This window comes from Stenella coeruleoalba, assembly GCF_951394435.1.
Source record: "Stenella coeruleoalba genome assembly, chromosome: 9".
Classification (NCBI taxonomy): domain Eukaryota; kingdom Metazoa; phylum Chordata; class Mammalia; order Artiodactyla; family Delphinidae; genus Stenella; species Stenella coeruleoalba.
Window position 1 is genome coordinate 83,982,071 of NC_137155.1, and position 21,115 is coordinate 84,003,185.

Below are 21,115 nucleotides of genomic sequence, written 5' to 3' on the forward strand. Positions count from 1 at the left end.
ATAACATCCAAAATGGGTGATCCTGATGGTGGGTGGCTCTCTTCCAAGTGGTAGTTCAAAGAACCAGGCCCTTCCATCTCATAATTCTGCCATCTTCAACATGCTGTTATAAGGTTGCTTTAGGCGTTGACATCCTGCTGACAGACAGGGAAAGATTGTGGAGGATTGTGTGGGGAGGTTTTTAGGCGATGGACCTAGCAGTGGTACATGTCAGCTCTGCTCGCATTCTTTCTATCCAGTAGAATTCAGTTACATGGCCACACCTAACTGCAGGGGAGGCAGTCCTGTGCCCAGGAAAATGAGGAAAATGGTTTGATGACTGACTAGCAAATCTTCCAGCACACTGTCCAACTCTGAGCTTATGTAATTATGGTGACAGAACCAAGACAGGAATTTTAAAATTTTCTTGTTTAATGCCAATATCATGTCTCATGTTTACATTAAATGTCTTCCTATTGAGGGCTCCTATTCAAAATATATTAAGTTAAAAAGCAAGGTAGACAGCAATGTATATGGTATGCTACTTTTGTGAATGAAAAGAGGAATTATAATGACAATATTTATTTGTATTTGCTTGCATATGTATACAGAAACACTGGCAGGATACACAAGAAGCCATAAGGACGAGGGTGTGGGCAGAGGGAGGATGGTGACATCACTGGGAGAGAGCTTCTCCATGTATGCCTTTAAATATTGTTTACTTCATTAATTATAAAACTATATAGCTTTTAAAAATCTTTCTGTTGGAGAAGAGTTTTTCTCTGATTAATCTCTTTTTGTTTTCACGTTAAAAAAAAAACTTGAGGAACTTCCCTGGTGGTGCAGTGGTTAAGCCTCTGCATTCCCAATGCCAGGGGACCCGAGTTCGATCCTTGGTCAGGGAACTAGATCCCACGTGCATGCCGCAACTAAGAGTTCGCATGCCACAACTAATGAGCCCTCAAGCTACATGCTAAAAAGCCCACCTACCGCAACTAAGGAGCCCATGTGCCACAACTAAGGAGCCCACCTTCTGCAACTAACACCCGGTGCAACCAAATAAATAAATATTTAAAAAAAAACAACAACTTGAGAAAAGGACCGTTTGGAAAGGTGAGCAGGCATAACTTATGAACCTGAGGTAACAATAGTGATGACTATGGTGTCTTTCCTGTTACAGTGGGCCTATACTGGATTAACTTTTTCAAAAGAAAGTAAAATAATGCAACAGCTTGGTTTTATGGATTCATCTAAAAGTCTCAGAGTGTTGTTGTTCTTTTTTTAAAAAATTACTTTATTTATTTATTTTTGGCTGCATTGGGTCTTTGTTGCTGCAAGTGGGTTTCTCTAGTTGCTGCAAGCGGGGGCTACTCTTTGTTGCAGTGTGCAGGCTTCTCATTGTGGTGGGTGGGCTTCTCATTGCAGTGGCTTCTCTTGTTGTGGAGCATGGGCTCTAGGCACACAGGCTTCAGTAGTTGTGGCACGTGGGCTCAGTAGTTGTGGCTTGCAGGCTCTAGAGCGCAGGCTCAGTAGTTGTGGGCATGGGCTTAGTTGCTCCACGGCATGTGGGATCTTCCCAGACCAGGGCTCGAACCCACGTCCCCTGCGTTGGCAGAAGGATTCTTAACCACTGCGCCACCAGGGAAGTCCCTCAGAGTGTTTTGATAGCTGATATCTTTGTTTATTTTTATGGCATTCCTAATAACTATGCTACAAAACATATAATTCTTATTTTGTAAGATACTGTCAGAGTCAAGAATAGGAGTTTGTCTACAAATTCATGTTAGACTGTCTACAAATTCATGTTAGACAGTCTACAAATTCATGTTAGACTTGTAGTTTGTCTACAAATTCATGTTAGATTTGTAGTCCAGTTCTCGATTTCTGGATAGCATCAACACTAGAAGTATGTGATTAAAATCCTTTATGTTTTATAGCATTTTCACAAATATTTTCTTATTCAGTTTTCCCATCAGCCATGTGAATTAATTGCAACTGGTATTACCTTTAGAGATGAAAACCAATGGTGGTGACTATTATAAAGTTAAAAGGCAAATAAAAAATTGGTTAATATATAAAGAACGATTACAAATCAATAATTAAAAGGAAAGTGTTCCCGTAGAAAAATTGGCAAAGGACATGCATTAAAAATCATAGAAAGAGATCTCAATAACAAATAAATAAACATTAAAAAATGTTTTCTCCTCAAAATGAGTAGAGGCAAAAGAAAAATAGCATCTAATACTGACAAAGGTACATGGAAACAGGAACATTGATATTTTTCTTGAAGGGATATCAGTTGGCAAAATCTTTTTGAAGGAAAATTTAGAAATATATTAAAACTTTAAACATATTCATAACACTATGACCTAGTAACTTTATTCTACTAATTTATCCTCATGAAATAATCAGAGAAACGTAACAATTTATGCCAAATGATATTAATATCATAGCATTCTTATGAACTCAGCAAAAGGTGGATCAAATGACAGTAAGGAAGTGGAATACCAAGCTTCCATTGAAAGACCATGTTAAACAATTAGCTAAAAGCTAAAGGAAAATCCCACTGTCCAATGTTAAATAGAGAAGCAAGATCCAAAAAGTGTACAGAGGAATGTATACACACATTTATATATCTTATAAACAGGTGAATTCTGAAAAACTGTAGTAAGACAAAACTGGCTGTTAGTGATTTAAGCTTAGGAAGACATGTCTCTGCCAAAAAGGGGCTTGATGGTCCTTCAAAGCTTTAAGACTAGAGAGCATTCTAATCTCCTTGCTGATAGCCATCCTACTGGGCTTCTTTATCCAAAATAGACCAGTCCATATAAATTGAAAGGCGGTCAAGGCAGGCTTTGGTGGGCTTTGCCAAGTGTCATAAAACTCCTTCTCAGCTTCCATAGGGAATTTAATGTTGTGTAGAGCTAACAGATCTTGAATCTATGGAACTATCACTGGTTTTCAGCAAAGGATCCAGAATGAGAACTTTTTTTTTTTTTTTGTGGTACGCGGGCCTCTCACTGTTATGGCCTCTCCCGTTGCGGAGCACAGGCTCTGGACGCGCAGGCTCAGCGGCCATGGCTCACGGCTCCAGCCGCTCCGTGGCATGTGGGATCTTCCCGGACCGGGGCACGAACCTGTGTCCCCTGCATCAGCAGGCGGACTCTCAACCACTGCGCCACCAGGGAATCCCCAGAATGAGAACTTTTACCACACCTGGGTTTTAAATGCTTGAACATATTTTTTAGCCCTTACCTGAATTAATATTTGGATTATAGGCATTCAAAGCTGACGCCAGGTCTCTAATGACAAACTCCAAATTGTTTCCATTGCTTGGATTACTTTTCCTCATTTCTTGCTGATTGTGATGTTCATTGCATTGACCCAGCCAGCGTTTTTCACATGTTTTGAAGCTCTCTTTGTCTTTCATAATCACCCCTATTGACTAATGATCTATCTCTTACCCACATGCAACACTGGTGATTTTTCTTACCATTCCTAATATTCATTTTGTTAATCTCTTTCATTTTCATTTTGATTTTCATCATAATCATAAGCCTCTTAATAGCACATTCAACATTCTCATTGCTTTTGCAATTGTCAGACATACTGGGCTTAATAATGTTGCAAAACACCCCAAATTAAATACAGTAAACCTGCTGATAGTAGAAAACTAGTTGGCCAAGACTAAAACAACCGCGTCCAACTGCCATTGCCGCCTGTTGGGGGCAGGCAAAGTTGAAAAGTTTTGCGTTTGGAGCAACTTATTTTTCACCTTAGTGAAAGTTCATGGGTGGCCAAGCTGGCAATGAACCCCTGTCTCTTCCACCATCGTGCCATTCTGGTGAAGTACATTTGAGACAATAGTCATCAAATCATATATAAATATGTAATCGACCAAAATTATTTTTAGATAGCTCAGTTGGTTTGCATTGTCTTAATGAGGCTGAGGTCATGGGTTTGATCTCTGTGTGGGTTTTTTAGTACACAGAGAAAAACCATGTCACCCAAGTAGTCTATACCTCCATCTAGCCATCTCGCAAATGCATGATCTTGAGGACAAAGGTCCCAAACTTTTTTGGCACCAGACTGGTTTCGTGGAAGACAATTTTTTGACAGACGGGGGCGGGGGGGGGGGGCAGATGTTTCAGGTGGTAATGCGAGTGATGGAGAGCAATGGGGAGCAGCAGATGACGCTTTGCCCGCCGCTTACCTCCCGCTGTGTGGCCCAGTTCCTAGCAGGCTGCAGACCAGTACTGGCAGGGTTGGGGATGCCTGCTTTAGGGGACCTAGATATAGTGTGTGATGGTACATATCATTTCAGTACAGTGCATATAGGAAAATGCAGTTGTGAACCTTCATAACATTATCTAACTTTGGAATCTTCAAACTGAAACCTCAATTAGCCATTAATCAGAGAGAAGATGCTTAGTCATATGTTCAAGTTTTTAAAAAATCTATCATCTATAAGCACAGGTCGGATCACAATGTTCTCCAAATGTAAAATACTAAAGAAAGAGGCTTATTTTTCTCACTGAGATCATTAGAAAAATGAGAGTGGAACCTGATTTACGTCTACTTCCCAGGAAACTGATGACAATTAATTCCTATTGAGTTAATATTCTAAGATTTACCAAGGAGCAGGTCAATGTCACCAGAGAATGTTACACATTTGTCAAAGCACAGAAAGCTACAGATTCACAACTCAGTTTTTGGCCTCAAATGCAATTTTCTCCCTCTGTTTTCAGATCCGCTCCTCCCTTCAACACCAGAGCTGCAGGCTGCTCTCTAAATAACACCGTGTCCCTGGCCTCCTAGCTCCCATTTGAACATTTTGGCAGGGCTCCTTTGAGGTCTGCCCCCCACCGTCTCCCCTCTCCAGCCTTGTCTTCGTTTGTCTGAGTCAGCCGTGAGTCACCTCACTCATTAATGGAACTCAGAATGCCTCTCCATTCTCTGGATCCCTTTCGTCTCCCTTCTTGTAACTGGTTTTCTGGCAGCATCAGGTCTGTGGACAACCTTGAAGGTATGGGCTGGGTCACTATTAAAATGGTCTGCTCTGTGAAGAGGTTGGCAGACAGCAAGTAGAACTAAAAATGATGATAATGACAATAATAATGATGGTGCACACAGTTGCTTCAGATGCACTTTAACTGCCAGATTTGGTACCTTTGCCTGGGTCAGCTCATTGGACAGCACAGGGGTCCTTAATTCTTGGTCTCTTCTTTCTCTTCCTTGTCTCTTCTTTCCCTCCTCACCACCACTTCCTCCACACGCATGCCCATATGGTACAAGGTGAAAGCTTAGAGACTCCACTCACTGGCAAGGCAGATAAAAGAGCAATGTCCTTACATTGGTGGGCATTCTTTTCTCCAGCATTTTCAGACTTGCTCTCATTTCTACTCATTCTGTTTTACATTCCCACTTCTTTCCTTTTTGTGAGAGGTAGACCAGAGAAGACAAAAGAGAAGGATTTATGCCTTGCTGGTGCCTCCTGGGCATATAAAGAAGCCTAGTGAAATGATACTGATAATAAACTCTGAATTCACTGTAGAAAACTTCAACACCAAAACACCAGTATTAATTCATTAATCTTACTTAAAGCCCTTTGTAAAATGGTTGATACTTCACTCAACTGGATAGTGACTAGTTTTCAGTAAATCAGATGATTTACTTTTTTTTTTTTTTTTTTTTTTGCGGTACGCGTGCCTCTCACTGTTGTGGCCTCTCCCGTTGCGGAGCACAGGCTCCGGACGTGCAGGCTCAGCGGCCATGGCTCACGGGCCTAGCCGCTCCGTGGCATGTGGGATCTTCCCGGACCGGGGCACGAACCCGTGTCCCCTGCATCGGCAGGCAGACTCTCAACCACTGCACCACCAGGGAAGCCCAGATGATTTACTTTTGAAAGGGACTGCAGAGATCACCCTGTCCAGTCTTTCATTCAGTGGGCATGCATTTACTGAGCACCTGCAATGAGCAGACCCTGAGCCACGCCCCCCACGGCAATGCTTTTCAAGCTTCACTGTGTGTGTGTGTTACCTGGGAAACTTGCTAAAATGCAGATTCTGATTCAAGATGCCTGGAGTCAGGGCTCGAGGTTCGGCATTTCCGTAAGCTCCCTGGAGATATCCCCGCTGCTGCCCACGAACCACAGTTTGAGGAGCAAGACTACAGGGCTCTTCATAGAGCCAGACAAGGCTTGACTCTGTCCCTGAGGAACATTGGGGGCCCACAGGCTCTGGGATGCTGCCCTATGAATTCCTTCTCCTCAGCTGCTGATAATTATCTGTGAGGTCCAGACAATGCTGATCTGTTCTTCGCAATGCTTTTGGCTTTCTCATGTCTTCACTCCCTGTGGAAGGTATTAAAATTGCAAAACTCAAATTGGGATTTGGGCAAGGAAAAGGCTCATTTATTTATTATAAATTTATTTATTTTTGGCTGTGTTGGGTCTTTGTTGCTACGTGTGGGCTTTCTCTACTTGCAGCAAGCGGGGGCTACTCTTTGTTGCGGTGCATGGGCTTTTCATCGTGGTGGCTTCTCTTGTTGTGGAGCATGGGCTCTAGGAGCTCGGGCTTCAGTAGTTGTAGCACGCGGGCTCAGCAGTTGTGGCTTGTGGGCTCTAGAGCTCAGGCTCAGTAGTTGTGGTGCATGGGCTTAGTGGTTCTGCAGCATGTGGGATCTTCCCAGACCAGGGCTCGAACTCGTGTCCCCTGCATTGGCAGGCGGATTCTTAACCCCTGCACCACCAGGGAAGTCCAAGGCCCATTTATTTATTTATTATAAATTTATTTATTTATTTATTTTTGGCTGCATTGAGTCTCTGTCGCTGTGCACGCGGGCTTTCTCTAGTTGTGGTGAGCGGGGGCTACTCTTTGTTGCAGTGCACAGGCTTCTCGTTGCGGTGGCTTCTCTTGTTGCGGAGCATGGGCTCTGGGCACGCGGGCTTCAGTAGTTGTGGCTCGCGGGCTCTAGAGCGCAGGCTCAGTAGTTGTAGTGCACTGGCTTAGTTGCTCTGCAGCATGTGGGGATCTTCCCAGACCAGGGCTCGAACCCATGTCCCCTGCGTTGGCAGGCAGGTTCTTAACCACTGCGCCAGCAGGGAAGCCCCAAGCCCCATTTATCTTTAACCTTTGTTCTGAAATCTAGTCTAGGCCATTTTACCAGTGATCTCTGAACTCACATTTTAAGCAGAGCCTGATTAACAATAAAGTATTTCTTTGATTACTACAGAGATCTCCTTTTATGATTTGTTAGTTTGTATACTTTGCCAATTTTTCTATTAGGGTCTTTGTCTTTTAATTATTGAGTTGTGATAGCTCTTTATTAAAATATTAAGGAGGATCTCTTTGCCCCTAATAAAGGATTTTTTTGTCTTTTAATTTTGTCTATTCATTTTGGAGTTAAGAATCTTAGACTCTAGGTTAACATTAATTTTCTTGCTTATCTGAGCAAGCCCCTTTACCTGTTATGACATGGTTCCTTTACCTGTAAATGGAGACAATAAAGACTACATATTGAGTATATGTTGAGTATAGAACTGTTGAGTATGAAAAGGAAATACATGTGGGATGATGCTGTACAATCACAGGACATGGTTACTTTGGTTTCAGAGTTTTTATTAATCTGATAGTATTAAGAACCTAGAGTGGGACATAGCTGACTGATGTTAACAAGTACCAGTTTTGTTTGTTTCATTTTGTTTTTCTTTTAGTTTCGTTTTGGTTAAACAGTTGTTGAGCACTTACAAGTACTCTGAGTGCTGTTCTAGGTTTTAGTAATACGAACATACATAGAGTTAGAAGCTGCCTATTAACAACTTCATATGTGTAAAAGTGCTTATGATTTCTGTTTTCCTTTTGCCTCCTCAACTGCAACTTTCTAAGTTGTCAACAGATGAGATCTTCTACCACTCTTAACACGTCCAATTAAGAAACTACCTCAGTACTGAGGCAAATGACCTAGTTGTTCCTTGGTCTCTACATTAACTGTCTCATGTCTACTAGGACGTTATACTTGTTAAAATTATTTATTTATATAGTAGAAGTTATGAGTGATAGTATTCCAATTCAGACTGTTAGGTTTTTGTCTAGCTTAAAGAAACAGAAAACGTGTACTTCCACCCTCATCTATGATGTTTAATGCCTTTAAATTCTCTCCATTACTGCCTGAAAAAAAAAAAGAGACAGACAGACAAGAGAGAAAGAATATAACGAACCATTAATAGTAAAATAGAAATAGAAATGTCTGAAGACAATGTCTTTTGCCTCTAGTTGGTGTTTGTTTTTTGATACAGTCAAAGGAAAGAAACTCTAACAGCAAAATTTTAACTATCATCGAGGTAGAGCATACTCCCTCACTCCCACTGGTTCCCCCTATATTCTCCCTACACATAATCTGCCTTATGAGTCTCTACACTGAGCATAGATAAAACAAAGAGTCAATATTATTGAATCCCATCCATTCGCCAAGCACTGTGCTAAGTGCTTTCACATACATTTTCTCATCTAATGGATCTTTTACTTTCTTACTGCAGGGGAGAAGGTGAGATTGTGCCTTTGCTTTGCTACTTCCTCTTCCTAGTGTCCTTACTCTTCTGTGTAAGCCTTACACTGCAAGCAAGGGAACCCAGTTTGAAGCAAAATCCATTCTTTTTTTTCATTTCATCCAGGTCCACAGCAAAAAGTTGACTGGTTTCTCATTTCTGGGAGATGAGAGATGTGTTGATTTAGGAAAAAATGAATGGAACAGGGCTGAGGTCTAAATGCTCTTTTACATACATGGTGGGCACCTACCTCTGATGAGAAGTCTCTCTTTTTCTGGCTTCTTTCCCAGATAATCCATTGAACTCTCCGAGCAAAAGCATCGTATACATCCAACTCCTCCTTTGATTTATTTCTTTATATATGAACACAGGTTCCTTACCACTTCCTTCACCCACCCATGACCCACCAAAAACAAAAAGAGAAAAAAAGAAAATCTCTCCTGCAGAAACATGACAGATCTTATCTATTCCTGAGATTAACTGCCATTTTCTCCTCTTACCACGATTCCAAATTTTGGACTCCACTAATGAAAACATAGCCTGGGTGACATTGCATAACCAGTGAGAAAGGAATCTTCCCTCGGTAATGAGAGAAGGGCTGAGTCACTATCTCAGCTCTTAGGAATGGCTCTCCAGCTGCTGACTGAGGCCACAAGGGTTCAGCCACGAGGCCGGCAGGGACCTCCCCAGTGACTAACAAAAAAGAGGCAACCAGAACTAGCCAGAGTGAACTGGGGCAACTGACCCATTTGTAGATGTACCCCCAAGGACAGTGGCCAGCAGTCCAAGTCGCAGTGTCCTGGCAGTGTAGCAAATGCCTGATCCAATCTGATGGATGAATGATGCCCGACAACAGAAGACTCTGGAAAAGGATACTTGTAATTAGCATGGGGTGGCATTTTTATTCCAGTGGCTTAGTCTTTATTCTTTCACATATACAACAGACATTTGAGTGAATATATTAGGCACTGAACTAGAGGTTGGCATATTCCTTGCCCTCAGGGAGTTGACAGTTCAGCAGAAAGGGAGTAAACATAGGAGCTCTAAGAGAACAAGAGGCACTTAAGATTTGACAGTTGGAAAAGCTTCCACAAGAATGTGAAAGGTTTATGGGGGGTGGGGTGGGGCATGGAGAATGGACACTCCAGGTGAAGGAGGAAACAGCGCAAAGTCACAGAGGCAAGAGAGAACAGGTGGTTCATTGGAGAAGGTAAGTGGTTTGGTGTGACCAAGATCAGAATATGCAGGGGAAGGGGCAAGAGATGATCCTGGAGAGGTGAGCAGGGGTCAGATTAAAGGTGTAATCTTGTATGTATGTAAGAGGGTCTGAGTTCTATCCTGAGGGCAATGGGAACCACTGATTTTCTGTGGGAGAAGGACGTGTCAGATCTGTTTTTTTAGGAAGTTTTCTCACCGGTTGTAATATGGAGATTGGATGTAAGGAAAGCAAGCATAGAAGTAGGAGGACCACGTTGGAGGATCTTGCAGTAATTGAAGAAGAAAATAATGTGGGCCTGAACTATAGCAGAGGCAATAGGGATGCAAGAAAGATGAGGTTGAGTGATACAAAAGTAGTTACCAACTGACCTTGGTGATTAGCCACAGGTGAGGCCTGTAGAGCTCAAAATGACTTTCACCTTTGGTGGGTGGGGAGAGATGATGGGAGCAGAAGGCTTGCTAGAAGGAGATGATGAGTTCAGGTTGAAGCAGAAACCCAGGATGGAAACCCTGCCATTGACCTGAATATCAGTGTTGGAAGGTCACGGCAACTCAGTGGCATTCAGGACTCCCCACGTATACCCCAAAGGAGACTTAAGGACAATTCCAGACCCCACCAGCTAGAGAGGATGGGCCTCCTAGTACAAGTTCCTCCTTAGAAGCCTGGCTTATTAAGACTGAATCTGTGCAGGACTGGGGCTGCAGATGAGAGGTCTTCAGAACCTGCAGCCAAACAGGGCCTGACAAGCTGTTTCCATGGAGACACGGTGTGTGCAGGAGGGAGTGAGTAGGAGGGCTGATCCATTCCAGAGCCTTGGGTCACAAGGCTGCAGTGGCCTGACAGATAAACAGGAAAAAGACATAGTCAATCAGAAAAGGATGTTCAAAACTATTGGCAGTTAGTTGGGGTTATAGCATCATAATTCTAGATCAAGTCTAACAATTTAGAAGGATTAGGGTAAGCCACTTAATGATCCTGCTAGTTATTTCAGGTACCACTTAATGAGGGTACACAGAAGTGGATGCCAACTCAGACTAACTCCAAATGTCCATACACCCTTCTTAAGCCTTTCTGCACCCCTGGACTCTAAGTAGCTACAGATTATTTCCAAGTTTCTGGGGAAACAGGCAGAGATATGGGAAGTTAATTTTTTTTCCATTTGCCATGCTGTTGGCAGTAATACTCAGGAAATCTTTGGAGCTCTTCAGGAACCTCAGGTGCTGGCAAAGCCTCAGATTAGATGTTATTATTAAACAATTTGAGGAACATTCTGGACAGAGAGCCAGCAGCGGTGGGGCCCCAAGGGGTGTGTGTGTGTGTGTGTGTGTGTGTGTGTGTGTATGTGTGGTAGAATATACATAACATGAAATTGACTATTTGGACCTTTTTTTTTTTTTGCGGTACGCAAAGCCTTTTTGACTATAGCTATCCTAGGGGGTATTAAGAGGTATCTCATTTTAGTTTTAGTTTAGTTTAGTTTTGTTTTGTTTTTGCAGTACGCGGGCCTCTCACTGTTGTGGCCTCTCCCATTGCGGAGCACAGGCTGCGGACGCATAGGCTCAGCGGCCATGGCTCACGGGCCCAGCCGCTCCGCGGCATGTGGGATCTTCCCGGACCAGGGCACGAACCCGTGTCCCTTGCATCGGCAGGCGGACTCTCAACCACTGTGCCACCAGGGAAGCCCTCATTTTAGTTTTGATTTGTATTTCCCTGACAGCTAATGATGTTAAGCACCTGTTCATGTGCTTATTGACTGGCCTTTTGTATATCTTCCTTGAAGGAATGTTTATTCAAATTCTTTGTCCATTTTATTTTTTAGGGTATCAAGTGTGATTGGCTTTAATTGTTTTTATAAGCAATTTAGGGTCTTCAGGGTATATCCATTTTGGGAGGAAACCAGGTTGTTTTGTAGGGCATGCCTGATGTGGTCCTAAGATTTGTTCACATGGCTTTATTTACTTATTTGTTTTTTAAAATTTTCACTGGAGTATAGTTGATTTTCAATGTTGTGTTAGTTTCAGGGGTGTGTGTGTGTGTGTGTGTGTGTGTGTGTGTGTGTATCTCCATTCTTTTTCTGATTCGTTTCCCATATAGGTTATTACAGAATATTGAGTAGAGTTCTCTGTGCTATACAGTAGGTCCTTTTTAGTTATCTATTTTATATATAGTACTGTGTATATGTTAATCCCAATCGCCTAATTTATCACTTTCCCTACGTTCCCCTTTTGGTAACCGTAAGTTTGATTTCAAGATCTGTGAGTCTGTTTCTGTTTTGTAAAAAAGTTCATTTATATCATTTTTTTATTAGATTCCACATATAAGTGATATCATATGATATTTGTCTTTCTGTTTGACTTACTTCACTTAGTATAGTAATCTCTAGGTCCATCCATGTTGCTGCAAACGGCATTATTTCGTTCTTTTTTATGGCTGAGTAATTCCATTGTATATATATGCCACATCTTCTTTATCCATTCATCTGTCGATGGACATTTAGGTTGCTTCCATGTCTTGGCTATTGTAAACAGTGCTGCAGTGAACACTGGGGTGCATGTGTCTTTTTGAATTATAGTTTTCTCTGGATATATGCCCAGGAGTGGGATTGCTGGATCATATGGTAGTCCTGTATTTAGTTTTTTAAGGAACTTCCATACTGTTCTCCATAATGGTTATACCAATTTACATTCCCACCAACAGGGTAGGAGGGTTCCCTGTCCATTTTAAAATTGGGTTATTTGTCTTATTATTGAGTTGTAAGTGTTCTTTCTATATTTCTAGACATAATCTATGTTTTCTTTTGTTACCTATGCCTTTGGTATTATATCCAAGAGATCACTGCCAAATCCAATGTTGTAAAGCTCTGTCCTGTTTTCTTCTAAGTGTATCGTCACTTTTATATGTTGCTGGATTCAGTTTGCTAGTATAATGTTGGCAATTTTTATTCATAAGAGATATTGTTCTGTACTTTTCCTGTGATGTCTGGCTTTGGAATCAGGGTAACATCAGCCTCAAAGAATGAGTTGGAAGTGTTACTTCCTCTTCTATTTTTTGGAAGAGTTTGTGAAAATTTTGTATTATTTCTTTAAATTTTGGTAAAATTCAACAGTGACCTCATCTGGGTCTAACTTATTCTTTGTGGGAAGTCTTAAATTCCTAACTCAATCAATTTATTTGTTACAGGTTTATTATGATTTTCTGTTCTTCTTGCATAGTTTGTGTAGTCTTTTTTTTTTTAATTTATTTATTTTTGGCTGCATTGGGTCTTCGCTGCTGGCACAGGCTTTTCTCTAGTTGAGTGGAGCGGGGGCTACTCTTCGTTGCGGTGCACGGCTTCTCATTGCGGTGGCTTCTCTTGTTGCGGAGCACAGGCTCTAGGCACGCGGGCTTCAGTAGTTGTGGCTCATGGGCTCCAGAGCACAGGCCCAGTAGTTGTGGCGCATGGGCTTAGTTGCTCCGCGGCATGTGGAATCTTCCTGGACCAGGGCTCGAACCCGTGTCCCCTACATTGGCAGGTGGATTCTTAACCACTGGCCACCAGGGAAGTCTGTAGTTTCTGTCTTTCAAAGAATTGGTCCATTTTATCCAAGTTATCTAATTTATTGGCATACAGTTGTTGATAGTATTCGCTCTTTTATCCTTTTTATTTTTGTGGAGTTGGTAGTAGTGTCCTCTTTTATTTCTGATTTTAGTAATTTGGATCTTCTCTCTTTTGTTTCTTGGTCAGTCTAGCTAAAGGTTTGTCATTTTGTAGATCTTTTCAAAGAAGTGGCTTTTGGTTTTGTTCATTTTCTCTATTGTTTTTCCTATCCTTTGTTCCATTAATTTCCACTGTAATCTATTTCCTTCCATCTGCTTGATTTGGGTTTAGTTTGCTCTTCTTTTTCTAGTTTCTGAAAATGGAAGAATAGGTTATTGATTTGAGATCTTTTTCTTTTTTTTTTTTCTTCAATATAGGCATCTACAGCTATAAATTTCTTTCTAGGTACTACTTTGGTACATTCCATAAATTTTGGTATGTTTTGCTTCCATTTTCATTCATCACAAAGTATGTTCTAATTTCCTTTGTAATCTCTTGTTTGACCTATCAGTTATCAGGAGTGAATTGTTTAATATCCACATATTTGTGAATTTACCAAATTTCCTTGTCCTACTGATTCTGATTTATTTCCATTGTGGTCAGAAGTCATGTTTTGTATAACTTCAAATCTTTTAAATTTATTAGGGCTTGTCTTATAATCTAGAATATAACCTATCCTGGAGAATAGTCCATATTCATCTGAGAAGAATGTGTATTTTGCTGTTGGTGGTTGGAGCATTTTATAGATGTCTGTTAGGTCTAACTGCTTTATAGTTTTGTTACAAACTGAATAATACACTGTCATAATTATTCATTAATATAATCTTATGTCATTTTTTAAGGTTGAGAAAAGAAAGGAAAGCAAGTTACATTTAGAGTTTTTTTATATCACCTTCTTATTTACCAATTATGGTTCTCTTCGTTTGTTCCTGCAGATTTGAGTTACCATCTTGTAACTCATTTCTTATTCCACTACAGCTTTGTTCCCCCCCACCTCCATTGTGCTGTCATTATCAAATATGTTCTTTTATACAACTGCTTTCTAGATCATTTAAGAGAAAAAAGGGAGAAAAATATATATTGATATACTGTGTTTTATAATTATATAATTATATTTACTAGTGCTCTTTGGTTTTTTGTGTGGATTTGAGTCAGCTTGAAGAACTTCCTTGTTTCTTATAACTCTAGCTAGCAGTGAATTCTCTCAGATTTTGTTTATCTGGGATTGTCTCTGTTTCACTTTCATTTTTGAGAAATAGTTTACTGGATAAAAGATTCCTATTTGACAGGGATTTTCCCCTCAGCATTTTGAATATGGCATCTCACTGCTTTCTAGCCTCCATTGTTTCTGGTGAGAAGTCAGTTATTAGTCTTATTTGAGTTCCCTTGTTTGTGATGTGTTGGGTTTTTTTCTTGCTGTTTTCTAGATATTCACTTTCAACATTTTTACTATGTGTCTGAATGTGGATCTCTTTGTGTTTATTTTACTTGGGATTAGTTGAGCTTCTTGGATGTGTAGATTAATGTTTTTCATCAAATTTCAGAAGTTTTCAGCCATTATTTCTTCTTCTTCTTCTTCTTTTTTTTTTTTTTGCAGTACGCGGAACTCTCACTGTTGTGGCTTCTCCTGTTGCGGAGCACAGGCTCCAGACGCGCAAGCTCAGTGGCCATGGCTCACGGGCCCAACCGCTCCGCGGCACGTGGGATCTTCCCAGACCGGGGCACGAACCCGCGTCCCCTGCAACGGCAGGCGGACTCTCAACCACTGCGCCACCAGGGAAGCCCTCAGCCATTATTTCTTTAAATATTTTTCTGCTCCTCTCTTTCTCTTTCTCCTTCTGGTACTCCCATTGTGCATGTGTTGATGTGCTTAATGATTCTCACATTCCTCTGAAGTTCTGTTCATATTTCTTCATCCTCTTTTCTCTCTGTTTTTGAGATCAAATAATATCTATCTATCATCTATCTTTCTATCTTCAAGTTTGCTGCTTCTTTCTTCTACCAGTTCAAATATACTGCTGAGCCCCTCTAGTGAATTTTTTTCCTATTATCACAGTTTTCAAGTTCAGGATATCCATTAGGTTCTTTTAAAAACAATAATAATTTCCATCTCTTTATTGATTATCTTATGAGAGATTGTTACCCCACCTTCTTTTGATTCTTTAAGCATGGTTTTCTTCAGTTCTTTCAATATATTTATGATAGCTGCTTTGAAGTCTTTGTCTGCTAAGTTGGATATCTGGGCCCTCTCACAGGGAGTTTCTGTTGATGGCTTTTTTCCTCCTGTGTATGGGTCACATCATACTTTCCTGTTTCTTTGAATGTCTCATAATTTTTTTGTTGAAAACTGGACATTTTAGATAATATATTGTAGCAGGTCTGGATACTGATCCCCTCATTCTTCTGAACTGTTCAGAATTTGGGTTCTGAACAAGTATGATATGAAGACTAAATTGGAAGTGAATTTGAGGTAAAGGTACTGATAGATCACCCCTGACCAGATGAAAACTTCATAGAGAATCTCTGAGAACCATCTCCCTTATGCACTCCAAGCACAGAATACCAGCAGATACTGATAAAAATAAACCACTAAACCAGGTATCAGGAAACAAGGGTACTAAATCTTAGCTCTCTTCTTGGATTTCAGCGTAAGCCAGTCAGCCTCTTCTGGGCCCCAGTTCCCTGGAATAGCATATTGTGTTCAAGTATTTGTCTCACTGCTGGTCCCCAAATAGGGCATGTAGTTTAGATTGTATTTATGGTGGAGTGATTTTCACTAAATCTTCCCTATTATTTTTCCATCCTGCTGTTTCCTGTGACTGACATCATGCATCTGGGAAGTATCTGCCTGGGCTTTGAGAGTTATTGCTACTTTGGATTTGTGAACTGCAGATTGAGTCTCGTCTAATAAGCATCATGTTCTAAACACCTTGAACTTGTTGGATGAAGAAAGGAAATCACAAAGTTTATCCCTACCCTCACTAAATGTTTTAATTTGTGAAAGAAAAGGCAGTAGGAAACTTGGAATTTCCGGCTCTGATCTTTTGGTCCTAGTCTACTGTTCCAAGCCAGAATCATGTCTCATCCTCCCCAGGCACTATTATTTTTGGTCACTTAAAATGAAGTTGTTCCTAGACAATTCATCTTCCAGCTATCTTTGGAACAAAGTTTGCCTCCAATAAGATCTTTACAAGGGCCTGTGGCCCTGACTGACTTTTTACTGACTTCTTAATAAGCCTACCACAAGCCATTTGAATACCTTGGAGATCAAGATTAGTAAGTCCCATCAGTCATTAAGGTGGTTAAAATTGGTCTCCCTCCAGATATTAGGTTTAACAAGCTCACCCACAGGGCGAGAACTCTTTGGCCAAAAAACCCCAGATCTAAATTGAAAGCGACTGACCAAACCAAGATAGAGCTAGTTTTCTTACTTGCAGCAGCCAAACTATTGTCCTGACTGGTAGGCAGAGTTTTCACAGCACAATAAAGTTGTTAAAAACATTTGGGGCCCAATAGGGAATCATTGCTTAATGGTTATAGAGTTTTTGTTTTGGATGATGGTAAAGTTTTAGAAAGAGATAGTGGTAACGGTTACACAAAATTATGTAAATACTTAATGCCACCGAATTGTACATTTAAAAATGTCAAAATAGGGGCTTTGTTTAGTATTCAGGGTTGGTGAAGATGTGGAGAAATTGGAATCTTCATACATTCCTCATAGGAATGTAAAATGATACACCACTTTGGAAATCTGTCTGGCAGCTCCTCAAAAGACTATAACATAGAGCTACTATATAACCCAGCAACCCCTCTCCTACATATACAACCAAAAGAAATGAAAATATATGTCCACACAAAAACTGCACATGAATGGTCATAGCAGCAGTAGTCATAATAGTCTAAAATTAGAAACAGTCTGGAGAAGTTGATTTGCAAACTACGTTCCTGCTTCTCCATTCTTTGGCCATTGAATAAAGATTGTGCTGTTCCAGTCTCAAAAAAAAAAAAAAAAAGAGAGAGAGAGAGAGAGAAAGAGAGAAAACAACCCAAATGTCTATCAGCTAATGACTGGTTAAATAAAATATGGTATATCCATAAAATAGATGTTATTTGGCGATGAAAAGGAATGAAGTACTGCAACATGGATATAAACCTTGAAAACATTATGCTATGTGAAAAAGGCCTGATTCCATTTATATGAAATGTCCAGAAAAGCAAATCTATAGAGACAGAAAATAGAGTAGCAATTGCCTAATTGCTGAGGTTTGATAGAGGAGGTTAGGAGGAAATGGGGAGTGACTGCTAATGGGTACAAGGTTTCTTTTTGGGGGTGACAAAATATTCTAAAATTGATTGTGGTTATGTTTGCACAACTCTAAAAATACTAAAAAATTTTGAGCTGTATACTTTAAATGGGTGAATTGTATAGTATGTGATGTATATCTCAATAAAGCTGTTAGGTATATATAGAAAGATGGATGATAGATAGATGGATAAATGGATGGATCGATAGATAGATAGATAAAGGCATTATTAGGACAAGGGATAAAAGAATGCCTAAACCCAGGCTTAGCCCAGGTACCACTGTTAGCCCTGACAGTTGAGTCAATAATAATGTAACATTTTGTTAATCGGGTTGCACCTAAAATGCTAATGCAGTGCTCTCTGTTAAACTGGCCTAGATCTCATAGCCAAGATAGAAGATTTAGGGGGCATTTTTCCTTGCCCTAAGCCCAAACCTGCGTCTTGCAATTTTATCACCCTCCACTGGGTGTGTAATAAGAGAGCAGTCGAGAGCATTTGAGAGAATGTAGGCTAACCAAATAGCTGAACTTCATGGTGTGAGGGAGAATTGCCCTCCTAACACTGAGGCCACCACGAAGGAGGAAAGAGAGGGAAGGAAAGGGATGGGGGAGAAGAAGGGGGATGCGAAAGGCCCAGTGACCCTACTCACCGTAAATGTGGATCTCTGCCTGCAATTAGAGTACTGTCTCCTCTTGCAGAATAGGAAGGAGAGGATAGAGAGAAGGTTGATGTTCCTGTCCTTGAAGCTTGTAGTCAGAGGAAGATTCCTGACAGAGATACCTATAGATATGTAGGTAGTGGAGAAGACAGGGTCAAACCAAACCTGAGCAGAATGCCTTAGTGAGTAAGAATGTTTCACAGTTCCATGAAAATCAAAGACCCATTGGAAGAAGCTGAGTAAGATTTTAACCCATAAGGAAATTGCAGAGTTATTAAAGCAATTTGTGTTTTATGGCAAGGTTACAATTGTTGGTATAAATGAAGTGCTTTGCAGATGTTATCAGGTATCTTAGGCAGGGGAAGCCATGCATTTACTGTATTAGTGCCTTGCGTGGTTCTTTTTTCAAAGTCTTCTTCCCTTCTCTTCTGAATGCATTTCTAGTCAGGGTACACTAAAGTTCTGTTCACGAAGAAAAATGAGGATGGAGATGAACTTCAAAACTGTATAGAAGAGATACAACCTAGTGACTTGCTTTATGGTGCATAGTTTTGTAGAAGGAAAATGACCTGCAGTGTCTTTGGTGAAAACAATCCTTTTCCTCTCTGTTTAGCTCCCATAACTGCAACAGTTTGACCTTTCAGTGCAATTAAGCAGCCCAAACCCCAAGGAAGGACACAGGGGTAACAGGAAAGCCAGTTACAGCTGAGAGCAATGATTCTCTGTGCAGACTTCCTGCCCTCCCATTTTGGGTTGAAACTTTTTCTTCATCCTTTTGAACTTTCTCTTCAGCTGCTTTTCATATGTAACACCTCTATTAGGGTTATGTGACTCTGACCACCAACACTCTTCCTGTGCCACCCACCTCCTTACCCTGGAAAGTCTGGCCTACCAGAGAGCATCACCTTAGAGTAACTTACATTTCCAATTCAGATCTCCAGTCATCGTTTATGGTGTCTTATAGAAAGGTGATTTGTTCATGATTCCCTTCTCCTTTGCAAAATTCTAATACATAGAAAGAATCAGAATAATCAGTATAATGAACATCCAATATCTACCATCTAGATCAAACAATTGCTAAAATTTTTCCATATATTCTCCATTTTTCCTTTTTCTTCTTCTTTTTTTTGCTGAAGTAATTTAAAGCAAGTTACAGAAACATATATGTTTCCCCCCTAAATATTTCAACATTTATCTCTAAATAATAAACACACCTTTATCAGGTAAATACAATTCCATTCTCACACTTCACATGATTCCTACAATTTCTCAATAGCATGTAATATCCACCCACATTCAAATATTCCCTACTTGTTCCCATAATCTCTTTTTAAAAAACATGTGGTAAAATATGCATATTGTAAAATTTTCCATTTTAAGTGTCCAGTTCAGTGGCATTGTCTATTCACAATATTGTGTAATCACCACCACGATTTCCAGAACCTTTTCGTTATGCTGAACAAACTCTATACCCTTTAAGAATAACTCTCCATTTCCCCCTCCTCCCAAATGACTTTTAAAGATGGTTAATTCAAACATATTTTATTTGGTTGTTATGTTTCTTAAGGCTCCTAATCTAGACCTGTCTCCTCACACCATACCCACATGCATTTTATTTTCATGACATTGACTTCTTTTTTGGGGGGCGGCGGTTAGAATGCAAGTTTTATTTTTGAATCCCCATTGAAATAAATATGTTAATCTTTGAAAAATATTTGGTTATATGCCACTAAAATTATCCCTAGAGCCCCCGGTGATAGTCGTGCCCCATTCTGGAAAATACTACCATAGGGAATTACTGGAGGTACCCTGGGGAGGTAGGATGAGGCCACTGTTTGTTGAGCAAAAGTCATCTGTGTCCCAGGTAAGCTGCCTGCTGCTGTTCACAATTCTCTGAGCCCCAGACCTACCAGCATATTTGATCTTATCTTTCCTGGCTGGCAACACTTTGGTGGCTCCCTATTCTCTTCTAGATAGAAGAGTAAATGCCTTAACATAACCTACAAGGTCCTTGGGGATCCTGGGATAGGCCTACCATGGCCCCATCAGGCTGGTGAAGAGAGGGAGACAGGAGACAGGGAGGATCCCCTGGAGGAAGTGACATCTGAGCTGAAGTCTAACCGATTTATGGAGAGAACGAGGTGATGGTGGTGAAGAGCTTTTTTAGGTAGAAGGAACAGCATGTGCAAATTTCCTGAGGCAGGAAGGAACAATGTGCATGTGAGCACCTGAAAGAGGCACTAGAGGAAGAGTCAGGGAGAGGAGTTTGCAGGGGCCAGACCCTGCCTGCAGTCCCTGGAGGCATCACGAGCATTGTGATCTCAATGCTGTGCCTTACAAGGAGCCATTTAGAGCTTCAAGAACAGTGACTTCAGTTACTTGAATAACAAATACTTTTTGAACACCTACTTCAGGTGGAGCACAGGGGATTTTAATAGAACAAGACTCTCATGGTCCCTGCCATCAGGAAACTTATATTCTTTTAAAAACAAAAGTTATACATATGCATGGTTTAAAGAAATAACAAGTATTATAAGGTTTTCTATGAAAACAGAAGGCAGTGCACTACCTGTTCCCCCATTTCCACTTTTGCAGAGGCATCCATTTTCAACTCTTTTAGCTGACTGTATTTTGGATTTATCTCCATTATCTCTAAGTAATCTTTTTTTTTTGGATTTTTGAATTTTATTTATTTTTTATACAGCAGGTTCTTATTAGTTATCTATTTTGTACATATTAGTGTATATATGTCAATCCCAATCTCCCAGTTCATCCCACCACCTCCCAACCCCCCCACCCCCCATTGACATTGACTTTTTGACGATTCTGGGC

The 21,115-nt window shown here is 40.6% G+C and overlaps 1 protein-coding gene and 1 long non-coding RNA gene across 2 annotated transcripts in view; one reads left to right on the forward strand and one right to left on the reverse strand.

The window, feature by feature from the left end:
• LOC307191348 overlaps positions 1 to 10,422 on the reverse strand; it is a 60,109-nt gene extending 49,687 nt beyond the window's left edge. The window contains exons 1-2 of the long non-coding RNA XR_013829712.1: positions 10,112 to 10,422; positions 9,270 to 9,386 (exon numbers count right to left, since the gene is read on the reverse strand). This is a non-coding gene — a long non-coding RNA (uncharacterized lncRNA). The remainder of the gene's footprint in view (positions 1 to 9,269; positions 9,387 to 10,111) is intronic.
• Positions 1 to 21,115, forward strand: part of MKLN1 (muskelin 1) — a 354,266-nt gene that overhangs the window by 105,581 nt on the left and 227,570 nt on the right. The window lies entirely within an intron of this gene.